We start from the raw sequence: 23,482 nt of genomic DNA on the forward strand, positions 1-23,482 counted from the left end.
GGAGTATTGTAAAGATTTACTTCACAAAATAAAATCTGTGTTTTAATTTTCTTTTATATCTACTGCATATATTAAGTATGAATATTATTGCAAAACATTCATTCATTCATATATTTTCTCCCGCTTATCCGTAATTCGGGTCGCGGGGGCAGCAGTCTAAGCAGGACCCCGCCTTCGACTGCTGCCCAATCCTCACAGCACCGTCCCTTACAGTCACTCCTGCAAGTGGTGAGCCCACGGGAAGGTATTGCAAAACAATACAGTTTAAATGATGTAGCCAGTATCAATATTAAAATAATGATACAGAGTAAAATTTGAATCAAGGCTGTAAAAAGAAAAATATAAAGAAGATTAAGCAACATGTTAAATGCTAACATAGGAAAGTTCTGTTTATTTGACTGAATACATAATGCAGAAAGCTGAGACCGTACATTAAATGAATTAAATATATTTAATTCAAATAAAACATATAAAACGTAAAAAATCATAAACAAATCTCTGGAAATATAAATCATTTCTAGACAATGAAATATTAGATTAATAAATTGAAATTAAATAAAAAGTAAAATATGAAAATGATAAGATGAGTGTAAAATCTGACTGAAATGATCTCAAATCTGGAATATTGCCACTGTGGGTCTCTCAGAATTTAAAGCTGAGCAAGAGTAATATAAACTTAAACACTAAATTTGACACATTTTCTACTATTTTGTGTATGTAAATGTTTTAGACATTGTATGATATGAGACACAATGTATTTCTCTGCTATTCTCTCCTGGAGCGAGGTTTCCAACCAGTGGGGGGCCGTCAGGGCCAGCAAGGCCAATCAGAATCACTTACTTACATTTTAATATATTTTATCTCCATGTAATATGTAAAATTATTTCCAACGGTCTGTTCTCTTTATTTCATGTTTCTTTCAGGTGGATATTATGGAAAAAGTTGTTCATGCTGCAGGTATACTTACAAGGATGCACTTTTCAAGCACATCTGGACAATCCCAAAAACCCCAAAGAGGTGGGTAAAGCATTAGAATGTGCCTTTTTCACTTTTGAGATAATGAAAACAGAAAGAAAGAAAATTGCCTGTCATAGCTACCCAGAACACACACCTTGGCAAAAATCATGGGGCAACAACAGAGGGAGACAAAAACCCACCTAAAACAGAACAGAGTAGTCCTTGCTGTGGGATGAGCCCATGCCCACTGATCCTGGTGTGAACCCACACACTCACTGCTCTGAACACTGCCAGGAGAAAGAAGCTGCTGAAATGCTTTCAGCAAAAACCAGGGCAAACCTCAGCATGGTCTGGCCATAGTGATGACACCAGTGATACAGGACTGGAGGGTTACATAACAATGCTATACTCACTGTCTAATGTGTTTCACCAGGCCTTCCACAAGGGCAACTTTGGGCAAGAGCAGAATGCAAATGACCACCTGAGACCACCTGGTGGAGTTAGGTGCTCCAAATAGAGGCTAAAGACCAAAAACCAGGCGAACAGCTAACCTCCTCATACTTCGAAATAAAGAGAGAAACTACTATATTATCATTTGGACCAATTGTGTGATCTGCAGGTAGTCCTACAAACTAAAACAAGTGTAGTGATGAACCATGTCCACCCACACCCACACGGTAGTCATCTGGGGGTAAGAAACACATTTAGGGAAAGAAATATATTTACATTTATTTTACATATAAAATTGACTTCTTATGTAATTGAACAAATTGGAATGAAGATATGGATACAAAGCATTCTGAGATTTTGAGATGGTCACAGATACAGATAGAGATATGAGCTCCACTGCCCACCCCTACTGTACACTACACTTCCCAATTGGCATAAATGTTTACTTCCTCATAGCAATTGCTCATATTACTTCCTTGTTCATCAGCATGAACATTAACATAGTCACTATCCGAGTCTTCTGAATCCTCTTCCTGCTGAAAAATGGTTTCTGCATTATTATAAATGGTGTCAGTGCCGTCTGTCTCAGTCTTTCCTTGAGGACTCTCAAATGTATTTTTGGCACCTGCAAATTGATCAAATTAAAATGCACAGATTTAGTCATTATTAATATTTCTATATCACTATATTATTTTTTTAATATAAACAATATGAGTACTAAATAAAAACATTTGAGTCATGATGTAACAGGTAGCGTTTTTATCCATTTGTAGTTACTGGTTCTGCAGCTATAAACAGTTTTTCCCTTATCAGCTTCTTTTTTTGTCTTGAAGTTATTATGACAAAAACAAAAGCAGCTTGTCATGTGACTCAAAACAACTGGAATGTGTTTCTTTGCAAACTCATCTACCCTGAAGAGGTAAAGGTCTAGCGTTACCTCTGACTTTTTAAAAGTGCGAACACTGGAGACTTCTTCCAGGGATACTAAGGAAACATGACCACCCATAAACTTTCCTATCCTGGAAAAATTGCACTGGCTTCCTGTTAGTTTTCGTATTAAGTTTAAAAATCTCATGCTCTCCTATAAGGCCTTGAATAATCTGGCCCCTCAATATCTATATGAGCTGTTAACCCCCTACACACCTTCACGTGCTCTACGGTCCTCTGAAGCTGGTCTTCTCACTGCCCAAAAAACACGGCTAAAAACTGTGGGTGATCAGGCTTTTTCTTCTTTGGCTCCCAACTGTGGAATTCCCTGCCCTCAGAGATCAGGAATACACAATCCATGGGTGTTTTTAAATCCCATCTTAAAACATACTTTTTTAGGGTAGCTTTTTATGTGACTTCTTTGTTTGTTATTTATTGGGTTTTAATTTTTTGTATGGTTAGTTTTAGTGTTTGCATTATTATGTGTATCTTTTAATTTTATCTTTTATGTCAAGCGCTTTGAGAAACTCCTTTTAAAGGCGCTATACAAAATAAAGTTTATTATTATTATTATTATTATTATTATTATTATTATTATTATTATTATTATGTCACTAATACACATAGAAAAACACTTTGTGTGGAGTAGCTGAACTACTGTCAGAACCGCTTCTAAAAAAAATAGATTAGATTTACAAATGCTGCAATGCTGTGATACAAAAAAAAAAATATATTATTTCCATCTTTAAAAGGATTCTTTTAATATAGTGTCAACATTTAAAACTTACGTTGTGTATGAAGCTCACACCGTCTTTTTTGCTTTTTCCCAAACCAAATGATGACTGGAACTAAAATGAGAAGCAGTGCTGCTGTCACTCCAAGAACAATGTAGGGAGCCGGGGACGCTGAGAGAGAAATGGTTATCATCATCAAATTTTTCAAGATTTAACTGCAGAACAGAAAATGCTGGAACTGGTTTATTTTGCTTCACAGTGATGACCAGGAGCTGAGTGGCAGTGAAGTTAAAGTACAGATGTAGTTTCCCTGTTGAACAGAATTTGCCTCAGGAAACAGTTAGATGATTGAGTGATTAACAGCTCACTGAGCTCTGGTTATGCCGGGTCCACTAAACAAGTAAAAGGATATTGGGTACTTCTCTTGGATACTGAGGTTTAGTGTATCAATTAATAGAGAAGCTGTAGTGTCTTCTCACTACTGGTCCTCCAGGAGGACGGTAGGAAATTTTGGGTTTTTGCAGCTTCCTTAATAACATTAATGGGAAGAGATCCTAGTATCATTGTTTTGTACCAGTAAAGAGGAAAGATTTAACATAAGTTCTGGTTCTCAGTTCCCATGTCCCTGAAACAAACTGTGCAGATGCTGTAGAAGCATTTGGCAGCCTTTGGAAAATCGATGAATAGTCAGGGTGAGGTGTATTCATTGGAATCTTTACAAATATCCGGTGGTGCAAGTTATAAGTAGATTTTGTGGGCTGAAACAAGTGGAGTTAGTGGTTAGTCTTCACCTCACCAATCTACAAATCCCTGGAGAAATTAGTCAGGACTTCTGACATTAATGAGAAAAAATTGGTGGATAAGTTCTGCAAACATGGGGCATGGTGCAGAGTTAGCTGGGGAGGCAGTGAGCAGTATATTAGCAGGGGAGGCAGTGCTGGGGCCATTTTCATCAGCAAAACAATAAGGATTGATTCCCTTTCATAATGGCCCCTTGGAACAGCTGCACAAAAGGACCCAAGTCTTTGAGCAATTGGTAGTCAGCCATTTTAGCCTAATATCGTATTCTGCCACTCATATGTTTATTATTAAAAATAAGTCATGACACAAAATACTTAAACTAAAAAACTAATTATCCAGTTACTGGTCTCAAAAATTCATTGGGAACCCTTCTTCAGCAAAGCTTATCTAATCTCATAGTTGGGCATTTTCACCGGACAAAACAATAAATTGTTTAATGGCTAATTTCTATTGTTAACCATGGTGTGCAGCATACTGCTGGTAAATCTGCCACCCACCCAAAAAACTGCATTGCTCCCCTTAGCTTTAATCAACATAACCTGTAAAAGAATTGGTATGGAACTAATTGAGCCATTAGTAAGGTCTGTTTGAGGATATACATTTGTGTTAGATGATGCAGCATACTAGATACTAGAATTCATGTCTATGCAATATCTCCACTTGAAGTGTGGCAAAGGTTTTTCTTTGGACTCGGGATCCTGATTGACCTGCATTTGAGACTTTTTTCCCATATTGAATTGTAAAATCTTCTCTGCACTTACCCACAGTAATGTTAATGGAGCTGCTCCTGGATGAAGTGGAGGATGTTTCCCTGTATGTGTAATCACAGGTGTACTCGCCCTGATGTGAAGCTTCTACAGTCAGAGTAAATGTTGTTGTAGACTCTGCAGTTTGCTTCTTTATTGATGTCCCATTTTTCTTTAAACTGAAGTCTACAGAGATGCATGTTGGGCTGGAAGTGGAACATGTAAACTGAAGGACTTCTCCAACTGATACCACAGAGTTTGTGGAGATCCGAGTCAATGTAGGAGCCTGCATGTCTGATAAAAAAGAAATATATTTAATCATTCTGTAAATATATTTACTTTAATAAAGATATTTCAACAATAAAAAACAATTACTTACCTGAGCACACGACTCCAGCATCTTCATGGTGTCCACAGTTCTCTACTCCAAATCCTCTGTGTGAGCACTGATCTAAGTAGCTCTCAGTTCCAGTACACTGAACATCATCCAGCCAGGTTGGTTCACGTCCCTGACCAAAGCGAGCATTACGAGGAGCGCTGGCGGCTTCACCACATCCTAGTTGTCTACACACCACCTCTGCATCCTTTACGTCCCAGTAATGATCACACACTGTTCCCCATTGGGTTTTGTGCAGGATCTCCACTCGACCACAACAGTTACTCGAACCATTCAGCAGCTTGACCTTATTATGGTCTGATTAATTATATAAAAAGAGAAGGTATTTATTAATGACTGATTTGACCGATGGCTGATATGTTTATCACTTGTACTCATAAGCCAAATGCATGATTGTTGAGGTCTATGCATTATATGTTCATGACTATCTGGTGGTGCAAGTTATAATTAAATTCTGTGGGCTAAAACAAAGTGGAGGAAGTGGTTAGTCTTCAAAACACCAGTCCACTATTCCCTGGATAAATTAGTCAGGATTTTAGGCATTAGTGAGAAAATATTTGGTCCCTTGGAACTGCTGCACAAAAGTCTTTGGCCAATTGTTAGTCAGACATTTTAGCCACTCATATGTTTTGATTATTAACGATAAGCCCCGGCACAAAATACTCAAACTGAAAAAAATTAAATATTAACCAGTTATTGGTCTCAAAAAGTCATCGGGAACTTTTCTTCCGCATAGCTTATCTAATATCATAGTTGGACATTTTTCACCAGTAAAAAAAAACCCCTAAACTCTCTAATGGCTTATTTCTATTGGCCAGGCACTTGTTAACCATGGTGTGCAGCACACTGCTGGTAAATCATGTTGCCCACCCAAAAAACTGCATTTCTTCCCTTAGCTTTAACCAATGTAGGCTTTAAAAAAATTGTTATGGACCAGGGGGGTTTATGGACACTTTTTTTTTAAACCTCTGTATAACCAGTTATTACCTTATCAAATTCACAGATTTTTCCCACTGACATAATTGTAACAGTAAATTCCAAATAGGTAGTTTGTTTTATTTGTTTGTTTGTTTGTTAAAAAAGCAGTCAAATAATTTACTGTATGTAATTCCTAGATAATTAGTGGCAATTATTTGGACACTTTACACAATTAATTGTAAAATCATTATCTGCACTTACCCACAGTAATGCTAATGGAGCTGCTCCTGGATGAAGTGGAGGATGTTTCCCTGTATGTGTAATCACAGGTGTACTCGCCCTGATGTGAAGCTTCTACAGTCAGAGTAAATGTTGTTGTAGACTCTGCAGTTTGCTTCTTTATTGATGTTCCAGTTTTATATAAACTGAAGTCTACAGAGATGCAGGTTGGGCTGGGTGTGGAACATCTGAACTGAAGAACTTCTCCAATTGATACCAGAGAGGTTGGAGAGATCTGTGTCAATGTAGGAGCCTGCATGTCTAATCATACAGAAAGAAAAAAAACATTTAAAAAATTGTGTTTATTTAAATAGAAATATATTAACGAATAATAACAAAGCTCATTTTAAAAGGTGTGCATCCTGTTACATCTGGTTTAAAACTAACACAGGATTTTATTAGAAGGACATCCCACCAACAGTATGAGTAGTCATGGTTGTAGTAGTGTGATGGGCAGAGGTGGCAAAAGTACACACATCCATTACTTAAGTAGAAGTACAGATACTCATGATTTAAAATACTCGGGTAAAAGTTGAAGTACTGATTATACCTTTTTACTTAAGTGAAAGTAAAGAAGTTTTGGCTCTGACATGTACTTAAGTAAAAAGTAGTTATTACTTCTACCTGTTTTAGCTGTTAACTGGACCTCACATCATATTAATATTAGATAGATAGATAGATAGATAGATAGATAGATAGATAGATAGATAGATAGATAGATAGATAGATAGATAGATAGGCGTAAATTTCATTTAACAGTAGGGGGGACAATAAATATTAAATTTCTCATGAGCAATTTTTGAAGGAGGACACAAATAATACAGTGAAATTGTACTGATAAAGACACAGTGTCCCCACAGTGAAACACTTTGCTTTTGTTATTGTAGCATGGAGACTGCGTCATTATGATTATTTTAAGTTTAAGTTTTTCTCAGGTTCAATGACAAAGCAAAACAAGGAATTAAAAAAAAGTTTAACATTTTATTTAAAATTAATTTAGACACTTAAGAACAGAATATAAATTGATTATAAAAATACAGTGGGGTCAGTTGGGATGTAGCACAGTGCTCATTTAGTAAATGCACAGATAAACAATATGCTAATTGTGTGTTAATGTTAAATTAACATTATGTCAAGTCGTCCCAAATAAAACACTGCATGGGAAACAGCTTTGGTGTGTTAGTGTCAGTGCGCTATGCTACAAGCTATTGTACACAAGCTAACGTTCACTAGATAAGTCATATTTTAATCACTAATAGAGCAGATTCATGGAAAATTACATCATTAATCAGCATTTTTGCCGCAATTAATTTATGAATGAGTCTGCATCAACTACATTAAAGAGAATCGCTTTATTTAAAGTGAATAAAATACCCTAGTTAATGGAGTTGAACATTAATTGAGCCGCAGTCACACACCTGACTCGTGTGTGTAGAGCAGGTGAGATGAACACACACCTGACTCGTGTGTGTAGAGTAGGTGAGATGAACACACACCTGACTCGTGTGTGTAGAGTAGGTGAGATGAACACACACCTGACTCGTGTGTGTAGAGTAGGTGAGATGAACACACACCTGACTCGTGTGTGTAGAGTAGGTGAGATGAACACACACCTGACTCGTGTGTGTAGAGTAGGTGAGATGAACCGCACATCTGACTCGTGTGTGTAGAGAAGGTGAGATGAACACACACCTGACTCGTGTGTGTAGAGTAGGTGAGATGAACTGGGAATTTAGGCAGTGGGTCAAACCACTGTGAGGAAGGGGAGGGGGGGGGGAACTGTTTCTAAATGCATTTTTGCGGGGGGGGGGGTTCTACCTACACAATTATATAGGTATACATAGATATATTGTTTACAATAGAGAGTGCGATATTTTTTAGATAAATTTTTGGGGGGGCACAACCCTCGGATGGGGGGGGGACATGTCCCCTCCGTCCCCCCCGGGATTTACGTCCATGTTGTTACCTAATGAATGTATTTCAGCGGATTGAAAAAGACGCGCAGTCACAGGAAATCGGTTGTTCGGCTGAAATCAGCGCGCAGTGAAAAGAGAAATTTTATATTTCACCAAATCAGTGGATTAAAACTAAAGTAACGAGCCTGTTTTAAAAATGTAAGAAGTAAAAAGTACAGATATTTGTGTAAAAATGTAATGAGTAAAAGTAAAAAGTTGTCTGAAAAATAAATAGTGGAGTAAAAATCTGATACCAGAAAAATCCACAGTAACGAAGTATTTGTACTCCGTTACTTCCCTCCTCTGGTTATGGGCAGTGGTTGCTTCAGAACATGGGCGACTTGCTATAATCTATGAAACTATGAATTCTGCAATCTACCAAAAAATACTAATGGAGAATGTCTGGCCATCAGTTCATGAGCTCAAGCGCACACGTTATGAAGCAGGATAATGATCCAAACACACCAGCAAGTCTACCTCTAATGACCCCCCCAAAAAAGGGGAGTGGCCTAATCAAAGTCTGGACTTCAATCCAATAGAGGAGATGTGGCATAACCTTTAACAGGCTTGAAAAACCACCAGTGTTTGAATTGAAACAATTCTGCAAAAGAAGATTGGGCCAAAATTCCTCTACAGTCATCTGAAAGACTTTCGGTTATCACAAAAGCTTGTTTGCAGTTTTTGCTACCAAGTGTGAAACAATCATCATTTAAAAATTGCATTTTGTATTTAATCTTTGTGTAATATACCAATTTTCTTGACGGTCGGAATCATTCATGTGTAACAAATATGCAAATAAAAAATAAAATAAATAAAAAACAGGAAGGGGGCAAAAACTTTGTAAGGCACTTTACATCTTCTGTACACTTACCCACATTAACAGTAATGCAGCTGTTCGTGGATGATGTGGAGGCACTTTCCCTGTAGGAGTAGACAGAAGTAGTAGTACTTGTTCCATTTTCCTTCCCATCTGTTTTATTATTACAAAAAAACAAAAAAAAAACCACAGGGTTTTACTCATGACACATTTGTTCTGTTTATGACTTCACTCATCTCTTTAGAAGAAGAAAAAAAAACAGTTGAAAAAACTTTATCCAAAAACTTTGCAGAACTTATCCACTTTTTTTCTGTTGAATAAAAATCTGCATATTTATGAGTATTAACAAAGCAAACAATTGCAACTCTTTTATGCAAGTTTAGCACTTTTTTTTTTTTTACAGTAAATGATGGCAGATACTAATATGCATTATACATTATATAGTATACATTATTTATTTAATTAATTAAGAAGCATAATCAGAAAAAAGCAATCAATTAGCTTTTTAGATGTAGTGTAAACAGTGTAAACTTAAATTGGTGGCTATGAAGAAACTTACAACAGAGGAAGAACAATGTAAAGGACATATGGTGGACAAAAGATGACATGAAACATGACAAGAACAAACTCCTGAAAGGTAAAACTTATACTTGTAATTACACATTTTAAATCTAATATTCTTTTGTAACCCACGATCTATTAATGGCGCAGGGGGAGTGAAGAGGGGGAAGTAAAAAACAAGCCGACAATGAAAGTAGAGGAGGAAAAAATAATAAGAAAAAGAATTCTAAATAATAAAAGAAACATGACAAAGAAATGAGAAAAACAGGAGAACTATTTTACTGCACACAAACTTTCAGCAAAAATGTTGGGTTTAAATGTTGGGTTTAAATGTGTGGTTGCAAATTTATTCTAATTTATGTTTTCACTTCAAACTAGTGAGGAACCGCCTGTTTTTCTGAAATGTTGTGGAGTAACAAACTGATGAAGTTTATATTCTTTAGAAATTCATATTCTCCACTATAACAAATTGTTGTTACTTGGCTGTTTCAGAAGTTCACAAAAGTCCTGGGCAAAATTGGGGTTGTTGCCCCTGAGGAAGTACATCGAACTCAAGAGCTAGGGAACTTTTAATATTATTTAAATGAGAAATACACTTACCATCCAGCAGGAAAACTCTGAGAACACTTACTATACAGGGGAAAAAATAAATAAAAATGAAATAAGTAATTAAGAAAAACATTTGTCTTTTAATAATCATCTTGATAAAGTAAATAGGTTTTATAATAAACTATACAGAAATATAAACATCAGCTATATTTGAATTGATTATATGGATGGTGCCTGCAATTCATTCATAACCAAAAATGGTGTTCAACCACCTCACTTCTAGAATAAGTCAGAGCTCTATGTTTCTTGCTAACTGAATACTGAATACTATTTACCATTTTACATCGGTACTGGTTTAAATATGTACACAGACTAGGCATAACTTTATGGCCACCTGCTTATAGTAATATTGTGTTGGTTCCCCTTTTGCTGCTAAAACAGTCGTTAAACTGTCGATCATCACCAGCATGAACTTCTTCAGCAGTTTGAGCTACAGGAGCTCGTCTTCTGGATCGAACCACACGGACCAGCCTTCGCTCCTCACATGCATCGATGAGCCTCGTCCGCCCATGACCCTTTCGCGGTTCACCACTGTTCCTTCCTTTAAGCACTTTTGACAAGAAGTCAACAAGACAAGAGCTGCAGTTTTGGAGATGCTCTGACCCAGACATCTAGACGTACATGAACTATATACGGAAAGCGTGTGTGAATTCTGGATTCTGATTGGTCAGAAGCTGACCAAACAAACAGCTCATTTACAGGAACTTATACATTAGGCACGCTACAGAAGCAGAAGATAAGGCTATTAAAAATTACACATATGCTCCATGGCATCAGATACATAAAGTGATATTAAAAAAAAGTATGACGTCTTGAGTTTGACAAGTATGACCTATAGCAAAGCCTGAAATAAACCAGATAAAGCATTTCCCTCTGTTTCCTTTTAAAGACTAGAAAATAAATTAGCAGTTTATCTCATATTCTCACTGCATTATAATGAAGCCAATCATTCCTCAAACAAGAAGTAAAAAAAGTTTGCTGCAATGGTTTGGCACAGCTCAGACATCCTAAAATATGATATTTATCTTACAAATGATACTGTGATAGCAATAAAAAAAAAAAAATCAAATGATCATTTATATTTATAAACTTTTAAACAATTAGAAAAAAAAACCAAAAAAAAAAACTATACAAACAAAAATTATTGGGACACCTAACTTTTGTAGCCATATATACAGTAATCACTCGTTTATCGTATTATGAACAAACAACGCGCTAAACGCCAGCCAAAAAATGTTTTTTTTATTGTTTAAGCTGTAAATCATCCTTCCACACACTTTAAACACACACAGAAAACAATTGTGAAAATACAGTAATTATATTTATATTAATACATTTTATTATTTCAATATGAAACTCCATAAAAACTATTCCCTATACGTTTTTTTTGGTCTCCGTGAGAGACCGGGAAAATCAGCCAAACTAATTAGTTATGTGGCAAACACACAATAAACTGGGCGGCAGATTCGAACTACGGTAAAACGGGGGATTTCTGTCGTTTTTTAACAAACTGTTGAAAGCAAACATTGTATTGGAGGAGAACCAAATTCATTCTAGCATAACAATGCTCCTGTGCTTTACATGGGTTGGAATGGAAGATCTCGAGTGGCCTGCTTTGACTACAACTTTGGGATAAATATAAATGCTGACTGCACCTCTGGCCCTTGTAGCTAAATGAGCACAAATCTCCACAAAAACACTCCAAAATCTAGTGGGACATCTTCCCAGAAGAGTGAAGGTTATTATAAGAGAAAATGGGGACCATGTACCAATCTTATCAGTTGTCCAAAAAGTTTAACCCATATAGTGTATGAAATGGATACAGACATGTGTAGAAATTATAAGTTAGGAAAGACACTTTAAGCAGAAATTCTAGCATGAATTGGTTTGCATTTTCTTTTGGATCTCAATCTTATCTGTAATACATTTCAAAATATAGTAACAAAAACACGAGGTGTGAAATTATACCATGTCAAATAATAATATATAATCCCTTTTTATGTCCAGCTTTACCACACCTTCTAGACGAGAAACAAGAAACTCCAGCATAATTCTAAAACAAAACCAATATTCAGTTTCAAGGTTCAAATGTAATAGTCATTTCTATTGTTATTCAGAATGATATCAGAGTTTTCACTGGAAAATCAATCTTTAAATATCATCCTACAGATAAGCAGTCTGAATTCATGTAGCATATTAATATATAAATATTGAATTAAACAACCCTAATAAATAAATGCTATTGTATAATATTCAAATCAATAGTAAAGATAAGTTGTTAGATAATTAGCAAGAACCTGCTAAATGTATTGATAGAATGTTGCATTTACCAAGCATTATAGTGAAATGATGTCTCAGCATCTTGGACTTTGAGGTCTCCTTCAGTTTAGTGATAATTACTGCATCCACTGCTGCTTTTTTCTTAACATGAAACTCACAAGCTCATGCAGCTGATGGACTTTTTACATGCATTGAAATAGGTGGAGTTTAAATTTGGCCAATTACTGTTTGTGCTACTGGTAAGAATGTACAGAACATATCAGTTCTACACTGCCACAAACACCTTTCTTGTTCAAATAAGGAACACTGAAGTGAGCTAATGTAACACTTGTAAGTATAAAATGAGGGGACTGATCTGTCATTCGTTTCAATTATTCGCAAACTAGTTCAATTTTTTGACACGCTTAAAAAATTTACACACTCAATGTTCAGCAGAGAACATTAATCAGACACATTTACATTTCGCCCTGTATATACGTAAAGTCTGAAGGAAAAAAAAGAATAATGTGGTTAAAGAAACATGTTAGAGCCAACAGAGTGCAGTTTGCCATGTCTAAATATCCACTTCCACTTTTTGCTTCCGTTTATCGAGCCATTGTACAGAGAGGTGACAAAACCAACATAACTGCTGTTAAGCCATAATGAGCTGCCTGGAACAGCTGCTCTGCTTGAACATCAGCATTTAAGGGGTATTAAAGAATAGTATCTTAACTAAGTTTGGATTGATCTTATCAATCCAAACTTTCACATTGAAGTGATTTTTCATATAATGACTCTGAAGACCATTGCCTATTCTAACGTTAATTCCCATTAAATTAGTTAGTAAACCCTAGAAGTGGAGACAAGAAAGAGACCACACCAATTAGGATAGATGTCATCTACTAGATGGGAAGCAGATGCAAGTGCAGGAAATTGAATTTATAACACAAAAACAGCCAAAGACATGAACAAACCTCATATGATCAGGGATGTAAGATGTGGCTCTGTAAGTGCTAATTAACATGAGCATGAATAAGTTGAACAAATGAACATGTGATGGGAAATAATCCTGACAGAAGCAGAATAAAGGTGAACCAGCCAGATTGTACAACTGGCGATAACAAAAACAGTTTAAAAAGGTTTATAAAGCAGGTTTTTTTTATTATTGATTTAGGCTCAGATTGTACAATTCTAACTGATCTTCTTCTGAAGCCATTTATTTGTTGTCTTTGTGCTTTTATGCCAGATACAAATCTATTTTAACGCAAAAAAAGTCAGTAAACTGCCTTCAAGATATCAAAAATATCTTTCCCAGAACTTCCTTCATGTGAATGAAGAAAAGACTGAGTACATCCTGTTTAGCCCGGATTCACCCAGCAGTTCTCTCTGTTTTGGTCCTCTAACACCTCAGTATCGTGCGTAACCTGGCTGTTATTTTTGACAAAAGTGTGCACTTCGATAAACAGATCAGTGCAGTAGTGAAGGCGAGCTTTTACCAGCTAAGACTATTCAGCAAGGTCAAATCATTCTTGTCCCGAACTGACCTTGAAAAAGCTATTCATGCCTTCATCAGCTCGAGGATTGACTACTGTAATGCTCTCTACACTGGACTTAATTAATCACTTCTCAATCGGCTTCAATTGGTACAAAACGCGGCAGCACGTCTTCTCTCCAACACCTCCAAACACTTACACATCACCCCTGTCCTCCGCTCGCTTCACTGGCTTCCGGTGCGGTTTAGGGTGGAGTATAAGGTCCTGCTGTTCGTGTTCAAGGCCATCAATGGTCTGGCCCCGGCCTACCTCGCTGAATTTGTAACGGTCTACCAACCAGCCAGAACTCAGTCTGCTCCTCTGGACATACCCCTCTGGTCACTCCCATGTTAAAATATAAAAAGTTTGGAGGCCGGTCATTTGCCGTCCAGGGACCAAAGCTGTGGAACGCAGTTCCAGCACACCTTCGAAGCATCACTGTGCTGAGTGGTTTTAAATCGCAGTTAAAAACACATTTATTTATACAAGCTTTTAACACGTAGCCCCTGATTCAACTGTTATTTTATTGTGTTGTTATATTTTGAAGTATTTTATTGTTTTTACTGGAAAGCGCCTTGTGCTACTTTTGGCTGTTGTAAGGCACTCTATTAATACAATTTTATTATTATTATTATTTGTAAACAGTCAGCTGGAGGTAAAGTTTTTCACTTTCCAGCATGACCCATGCTGCATAAATAGATTTGTTTCTGACATTATCCCTACCATTACATCACTACCATTTTGAATAGTGTCCCAGTCCTGGCTGTAGAGAATCCACAACCATACTTTGACATGGGGATGGCTTTCTTTGGGTTGTACCAAACATATGGTACTTTTAGATTTATGCCCCAAAACCTCTAACTTGTTTTAAACAGATGATAACACATTTTGGTACAAGGTTTGAGGTGATTTATGTGAACTTGGATGACTAAAGGGTTTTGAGAAATGTTTCTCACAAGGTTCTTCTGTGCTTTCATCAATTTCAGAGAGACATCCTGTTATTGGTAATGCTTCTCCACATTCTAATGATGACCTTCACAGAGTTCTGGAAATCTTTTGAAGATCTAATTTATGTTATTAGTAGCCAGATTTACTACAAAATAATAATACGGAGTGAAATTTGTAGCAAGACTATAAAAAGACCAATATAAGAAGTTAGGTTTGTCTCTGAGCTAGCTCGTTCTTGTTTTTATTTTTAAAAATACGGATCTGGGAATATCAAAAACAAAGACACCAGGATGTGTGAGAAAATATCCAACGTTTAATAATAGAGAGAATGCATATATAGACCTCCATGATGACTATGAGACCATTGCATGCATATCAGTGCATAATGATGTAAAATGTTATTTAAGGTCATACTATTCTTGGTACAGAAGTAAGCATCTATGACATGACAAACAGGGGGCTGGGGTCAGTTTTGTCCAAGTGTCAGATTCATACCTGGTAGAAATACCTGGCACTTTAACTATTCAAATCTTAAATCCAGGAGCACAAATAAATTCAGCAATCACTGTCTGACAGTGTTTCTGTTAGTCCATTAATACAACCATTTAAATAATTCTGTTTTTAAATTATAGACAATTAGTGCAATTTGAGATGATCACAGAGAATAATCTCTCAGCACTCTGTCTCACTGAGACCTGGATTAAACCAGATGATTATATGGGTCTAAAAAGGTCTACACTGTCAGGATATGTTTATAAGCATGAGCCCCGTCAGACTGGTCGTGGGGGCGGTGTAGCAATTATTTATAGTGCCCTAGGACTTTTTGGGGGTTAAACAAAATATAACTAGACCGACTTATCGTTTTAATCACACATTAGACTTAATAATATTTTACACAGAAGACGTCACAAATATAGACATTTAGACACAAATATAGATATACAAGTATGTAATTAATTTATTTGGAACACTTAAATTAGCATTTTCCAAGTTTGTAGAATTCAAGGGTTATATTATATAAAGTTTGTAATCTGGTGTACCAGTGTAGATTTATTCATCACTAGAGACTCAAAGCACTTTTGTACGTCGCTCTGGATAAGGGTGTCTGCTAAATGCCGCAAATGTAAATGTAAATGCAAATGTAGATATTTTATCTCAGAGTGATGACATCACAGACCATTACCTCATACTCTACACACTACCAGTAGAGCAGATTAGCCGTGTTTCACCACGTTATCAACTTGGTACGACTATTGTTCTGTCAACTAAAGACAGATTCACAAATAACCTGCCTGATTTATCTCAATTTCTCACCAAACCCCTAAATGCTAATAATCTTGATGAAATGACTAACAACATAGACCTTATCCTCACTAGCACATTAGACACTGTTGCCCCCATCCGGTTAAAAAAGTCAGAGAAAAAATACCTGCACCATGGTATAATAGTCATACGCATGCCCTCAAGAGAACAGCATGTAATCTGCAGAGAAAATGGAGGAAAATTAAATTGGAGGTATTTAGAATTGCGTATAAAGACAGTATGCTCAGCTACTGACAGGCGCTAAAAGCTGCTAGAGCTGAACACCTGAGCAAACACATAGAAAATAACCAAGACAATCCCAGGTTTCTTTTCAGTACAGTAACTAAATTAACAACAAATCAGGTATCTGAAAAATGTGTTGAATCACAGTTTAGTAGTGAGGACTTTATGAATTTCTTCTTGAAAGTATTAGAAAAACAATTGTGGCGGTCCAACCTCTGGATCAAACTAAGGAGATCAGATTTGCTAAAAAAACCCTACCTACTGAAAAGCTGGAAAAACTGTTTTAGCCATTGACCCAGCAACAGTATGGACTGGTCTGAGGACATCACCAAGTAGAAGACACCATCCCCACAGTCTGTGGAGAATCATCAACTGGTTGAAAACCTGTATGTATTCTACTGTCAGTTTAAAAATAGGCCCAGTCTACCACCCACCACTTGGTCTGAAGCTAAAAACAGGTCATCAGTGATTTTAACTAGAGCAGTTTCTGTGCTATGATGGGGCCTGAAACTCTTCAAAGATATTGTTGTCTTGTTAGTAGGAACAAAACTGGGCAGACACAATCTTTTCTAAAATCGCTTACAAAATGACATCGGCATTCAGGGACAGGCATTAAGCTGGTGAAAATCCTACTTGTCTGATCGTTACCGTTTTTTAACTGGAAAATTATCCAGGTTAATACAAGTAAAAATTATGGGGTGCCACGAGGTTCAGTTCTAGGACCCCTGCTTTTCACAAGTTACATGCTTCCATTGGGAAATATTATTAGAAGGCATGGGATTAGCTTCCACTGTTATGCTGATGATACCCAACTATATATCTCATCAAAACCTGACGATACAGCTCAATTGAAACATGTTGTCTATATCTGATACAGAGAAGCTCATCCGTTCGTTCATGACCTCCAGACTGGACTATTGTAATGCATTACTAGGTGTTTGTCCTGCATCATTAATAAACAAGCTCCAGTTTGTCCAGAATGCAGCAGCCAGAGTTCTCACAAGGTCGAGAAAATATCACCATATAACCCCAATCTTCTCATCCCTACACTGGCTTCCCGTTAAGTTTTGAATCGTCTAGAAACTACTGCTTCTTACTTACAAAACACTAAATAGTTTATCTACCATGTTTCTCTCCAGTCTTCTAACACGCTACAATCCATCACGCTCCTTGAGATCTCAAAACTCCAGACTTCTAGTAGTTCCTAGAATAGCAAAGTCCACTAAAGGTGGTAGAACATTCTCACATTTAGCTCCTAAACTTTGGAATAGTCTTCCTGACAGTGTTTGGGGCTCAGACACACTCTCCCGGTTTAAGACGTATTTTTTTAGCGAGTCCTACACATAACACACATCACATATCATAACCTTGTGCTCCAGAACATCTGATCACATGCACATTATCAACATGTGCTTGTAAATATAATAAACAGCAGCTAATTCTTCTCCACTGCTCCCCTTTCTCTACCCATCCCGAGGCATCCTGAGGTTGCTCCAGCTCCAGTCATGTTCCACCTTATTAGGATTATGGACCTTTAAAGAAGTAGATGCCTGCAAACATCCCGAACCATCTAAAGACGTACCAGCGCCAATTAGATTCCACTTCATGTGGAGTTTGGACATTGAACCTCTTTGGAGTGTTTAAAGGCTCTGGAGAAGCTGGTGTTGGTTCTGTGATGATCACAAATGTTGAGCTAAGTAGCTCCTGATTCCATACCTTAAGACTGTAGAAAGAACATTACTCATAATCTTACACTCCAGTGCTCATGTTAGTTCTCTCTCTCCAGTGTTCTGTATTGTTTAAAGACTATAATCACACTCTTGATGTCACCCAAATGAGGACGAGGTTCCACTTTTGAGTCTGGTTCCTCTCAAGGTTTCTTCCTTATAACATTTAAGGGAGTTTTTCCTTGCCAGAGTCGCCACAGCGGCTCACCAGGGATAAATACACATCGTTCACCTTCACTGTTAAATTCTGTAAAACTGTTTTGAGACAATGTCTGTTGTGAAAAGCGCAATAGAAATAAACTTGACTTGACATGACATGAACTGAACTGCCACATGAACTTGGCATGCACAAAGAGGGGTGTATGTGTGTTTGTTTTTATATATATATATATATATATATATATATATATATATATATATATATATATATATATATGGTAAAATCTATATGCAGTTTAAAAGGACTAATAGAACAAACGTAATCCAATAACCAATAATTACAAACTTAATGCAGTAAGTCCGATACACATCAAGGCAGTCTGCTAAGCAAACAAATAAAATAAAAAACCCACAATGTGTGAGAAATAGAAACAAAATTCAGTAGACAATGGAATAAAAGCATGAAGTATAGGAGACGGCTTGGTACACACTGAGAAGCACAATACTTTGAAGACAGTGAGGCATTAGCATAGCATAAGAAGGCTACAAACAGGAAGTGACCCTTGACCCGGAGGTGTTTGGATGACGGTTACCTCTATGGAGCAGAGGGGAAACAGTGGTGGGCCATCAGGGCCAGCAAAGCTGTCTCTGCTGGCTTAAACACTATCAGAAGCACTGACCTACATTTACAACCTAAATTCTAATATTTGTTCCATAAAATTGTATTAGTTTATTCCTGACAGTTTATTCTCTTCATTTCGTAGCGTTTCTCTCGGCTGCACTGCTTCCAGTACGTGTATGTGGATGTTAGACTCTTTGTCCAATCAGATTTTAGCCTCTATGTGCTGCCATGTGAATGTTATCTGCCCAGGGCGTTCAAAGTCTGTTCTGCTGGCTTTTTACCTCAGTCTCTATTAGAAACAAGTGTGTTTCTTTAACCAATCAGATTTCAAATTCGCCTCACAGGGCAGCTCGCTTTTTTATGCCTACAGAGGAAGAGAAATTGACATACTTCAAAATAGATTTTTAAGAAAAGCTAGACATGGTGACGAGGTCGGTCAACCACGAAGCTAGCTAGCTTGTCTCAGCGCGGGAAAGGGTTTATTCTCCACTTCCAGACCAGTGAACACGAGCGGTACCACTGGATTACAGCATACACAGAAGTGGAGACAACTGTGAAAACACACACATAAAGACCAAGACCGATGACAAGACAGAAGTTTGCCACCGTGCTGTGTGGGCTTGGCCATTTCATGATCAGCACAGGGGGTCATTTCTGACATTGCTCCTTAATGTAAAGTTAATTAGAATCTCTAAATTGATGACAAGAACCATAATTATAGAAGTCATTTTATGTTTCCAAAACTATTTTCAAAATAAAAAGGTTTATATGGTTTGCATGTATATCAATGCTATAATTGAAGCTATATGAAGCCAAAATCAACAAAATAAAAAAATTTACACAGGGCAATCTTGTTTTAAAGCTGTAAAGCATTCCAAAGTAAATTGATGTTCATAAGACTGATTAAATTTAGCAGAAAGATAAGAAAACATGGATTAAATAAACAATTCACAATATATAAAAGTTAAAGTAATAAAGAAAATCCTACAGGTAAAAATTATTTCTAGACTATGCAAGATTCTAAAAGACTGCAAAAAAAATGAGTAGACATTGCATAGCTGTTTACGGATTATAATTGTATAAATACGATGTATTTTGTAACTACTGTAATTGTAAATAATAATAAGATATATGTGTAGGAAAGCATTCAGAAAGTAAAACCAAAAGTTATATATTAATGCATGAGTCCTGAGGATAGAATACACTGAATTACATTTCCATGTAAATCTATCATTTACATTGATAATATCTTAACAATGGAAAGTTATGATCTAATTTAACTCTAATTTGTTACTGGACTGTGGACACTGCACTCTACCATACACAATTCTCATAGATGTCTGTATCCACATAGTCATTGCCCACATCACTTCTTTGTTTATCCGAATCAACTTTTTAGTTGTCATCATCTGAGTTTTGAAAATCCTCCTCCTGCTGGAAAACTGTTTCTGCATTTTGTTCAACATCGTCTTTGTCCATCTCATTCTCTCCTTGGGGGCTCTTGTAAATGCTGTCAGCACCTCCAACTTGATGGAATCGAAATGTACACAAATTTATAGGTTAATGTTCTATATATTAAACTTCAACACAAATAATGCAAATAATTACAGGAAGATAGACAGTGATTATATTGTTCTACACTTATCATTTTTTAATTACAAAATGAAATACAGTATAACCTTGATAATCGCGACCCTCGAGACCTTGACCTTGATTATTATAATATTCATTCAAAGTGGTAAATAAAACATTTATGAAAACTTGTTGAGTTTACAGTACAGTACAATTCCCCTTGAAAAATGAACCATCAAAAGGTGAGTCAAAACTTTTTTTTGCTACTCAAGAGGGGTCATAGAGCGTAACCCCCATGAGTATTTGTTTAATCTGGTAATGGTAACTTGTGCAATGTCTGCAACTATAATGGTCTTTGGGGTTTGTGATGCATGCTTCAGGGTTCATTGCGTGCACCTCCGGGTCGAAGGGCCGTCTTGTGCCCAGCACTTTTAGCATGGCAGCCATTTTTCTTCTGTATTTACAAGCGTCATTTTCTGACACTTGCTGCCAGATTGTCTCTTCGGCTACCTTCCTCCAGAGATGTATTTTGCCATTGTTCCTGCTTTCCTTTCTGTTGCTGACATTGTTTGGATGACTGTGTATAACTGTGATGATTCTGTACCTGCCTGCACCTGATTGCTTTTATTTTTGGCTCTTGGATTTTCAGACTCTGTTTTTGAACTCTGCTGCTTAGGTCTAGTCTGCCATACTCTCATACTGCCACTCGGCTCAATTAATCAGACAAATTTTTCTCTGCCTGGATTGTTTGTGTTCGTTTCCTGTCATTAAAAGACTTGTTATTTTACTCCTGTCTGCCCTGCATTTGTATCCCCCTGCTATTCCCAGGTATTCTCTCACCAGCCTCTCTTTATGTCTCTCCTAAATGTTGGAAAAACAATTGCAAATCATGTTACTCAGGAACTTTAAAGTAGTTTGTTTGCAGACTCACCGGGAGATATAGCTTAACCTTTCACTAATTAAAGTTGCTAATACTTCCTCCAAAAAAACTAAGCAAACATGACCTCCTACACATACACATATTTAAAAAAAAAAAACATTTATGTGGAGTACTGCAGTACTGTAAGTGTTTGTGGTATAAAACAAAAATATATTATTTACATTTTCAAAGGCAGTAATTTTTTTAATATAGTGAAACTCACGCTGCATAGCATTTGTGTTATTTAGCTGACCCTCTCTTGTTTGCTGCTTCTTCACAAAATAAATGATGACTGGAACTAAGAGGAGAAGCAGTCCTGCTGTCACTCCAACAACAATGTACGGAGCTGGAGATGCTGAGAGAAAAATCATCATCATCATCATTAATATTATTTAGCTTTTCCAAAGTAAAACTGCAGAACAGAAAATGGCAGAGCGTTTTATTTTACTCTACCTCTCACAGTGATGACCAGGAGCTCAGTGGCAGTGGAAGTAACGGTATGTGAAGACACGCTAACTTCATAAATACAGCTGTAGTTTCCCTGATGGACAAAATCTGCAAACAGGGTCAAATGTTGTCTGTTACAAGCAAATTGTCTACTCCCCTGAAAGTCTACTTGCTGTGTAAGGCACACACTTTATCACTCCAAAATCATATATTGCTGATGTATATGTAACATTCTTGGTTAGAGTCTATAGTGTTATACCTTCATAGCATTAATGAGGTAAATCAGTAAACATAGAGATTGACACAAAAAAATCAAATTTTTGTAATTACATTTTTCAATTAAAATAAAAAGGAATAAATGGGATGCTGCAACATAAACAAATACAAGAACAAACTTCACAGAGTGAAAGCTGCAGTTTTTTTTTGATGAGTCATTTAGTATTGTCATTTTTTTTTACTGCACATAAATGTCTGATTTAATAATTAAGAGTCTAAACTCAGTTTATGTTCTGCCAAATTCAAATCAAATCAAATCAAATTTTATTTGTCACATACAAATACATACAGGGTATGACATGTAGTAAAATGCTTTTTTATGACATTCCGGCATGGGGGAATAGGATGGGGAGAAAAATAATACAAAGAAAAAGAAGGCAGATAATAAAGTATAAACACTATATAAAATATAAGAATATATAAAGATACATGAGGTGTGAGAAAAAAGATGTATATACAAAATATGATTATGGCAGTAAACAGTAAAACAGTAAACAATTTAGGACAAAAAGTGTGATGATGGAGAGAGTGAGCCAGTTTTTAGATCCTGTGTGTTTCCTGGTTTAAACTCCGAATGGCCTGTGGGAAGAAACTCCTCCTCATTCTCTCTGTGTTCGCTTTCAGGGAGCGAAAGCGTTTCCCTGAACTCAACAAAGAAAAGAGTCCATTGTTGGGTTGGCTGAGGTCCTTCACAATCTTTTGGAGTCCCATTGATGTTAAGCGGTTGTTATGACCGCCCCTGCTTCGTGCTGAAGTCCACGATCAACTCCTTAGTCTTGCTGACGTTCAGGAGAAGATTGTTCTCCTAGCACCATCTCGCCAGGTTTTTATCCTCCTGTCGGTAGGCCGTCCCGTCGTTGTTGGAGATCAGGCCCACCACAACTGTGTCTTCAGCAAACTTGACGATGGTTGTGGAGTTGGAAGTGGCCACACAGTCATATGTGTACAGTGAGTACAGCAGGGGGCTCAGAACACAACCCTGGGGAGCTCCAGTGCTGAGAGTGAGGGTGGATGAGGTGGGTTTGTCCACCCATACGGCTTGTGGTCTGTCTGTCAGGAAGTTAGAGATCCATTGGCACAGCGGCAGTCTCAGGACCTCCAACTTAGAGGTGAGTGTGGAGGGAATTATTGTGTTAAATGCTGAACTGTAGTCAACAAACAGCATCTTTGTATAATTCCTATTTCTGTGGTCCAGGTGACTCATCGTAGTTGGAGGAGATGAGCAATGGCGTCCTCAGTAGAACGATTCTGATCGTACGCAAACTGTAATGGGTCCAGTGTGTCTGGTAGTGATGCAGTGATGAAGTCTCTGACCAGCCTCTCAA

General features: G+C 37.0%; 1 long non-coding RNA gene across 1 annotated transcript; it reads right to left on the reverse strand.

Moving 5' to 3' along the window:
* Window positions 1–20,163: 20,163 nt before the first annotated feature.
* LOC310740404 lies at window positions 20,164–21,993 on the reverse strand. The gene is made up of 3 exons (XR_014537643.1): window positions 21,888–21,993; window positions 21,658–21,789; window positions 20,164–20,469 (listed from the first exon to the last, which is right to left on the reverse strand). It is a non-coding gene; the product is annotated as an uncharacterized lncRNA (long non-coding RNA).
* Between the last annotated feature and the right edge of the window lie 1,489 nt (window positions 21,994–23,482).

This window comes from Silurus aristotelis (assembly GCF_946808225.1).
Source record: "Silurus aristotelis genome assembly, chromosome: 17".
Classification (NCBI taxonomy): domain Eukaryota; kingdom Metazoa; phylum Chordata; class Actinopteri; order Siluriformes; family Siluridae; genus Silurus; species Silurus aristotelis.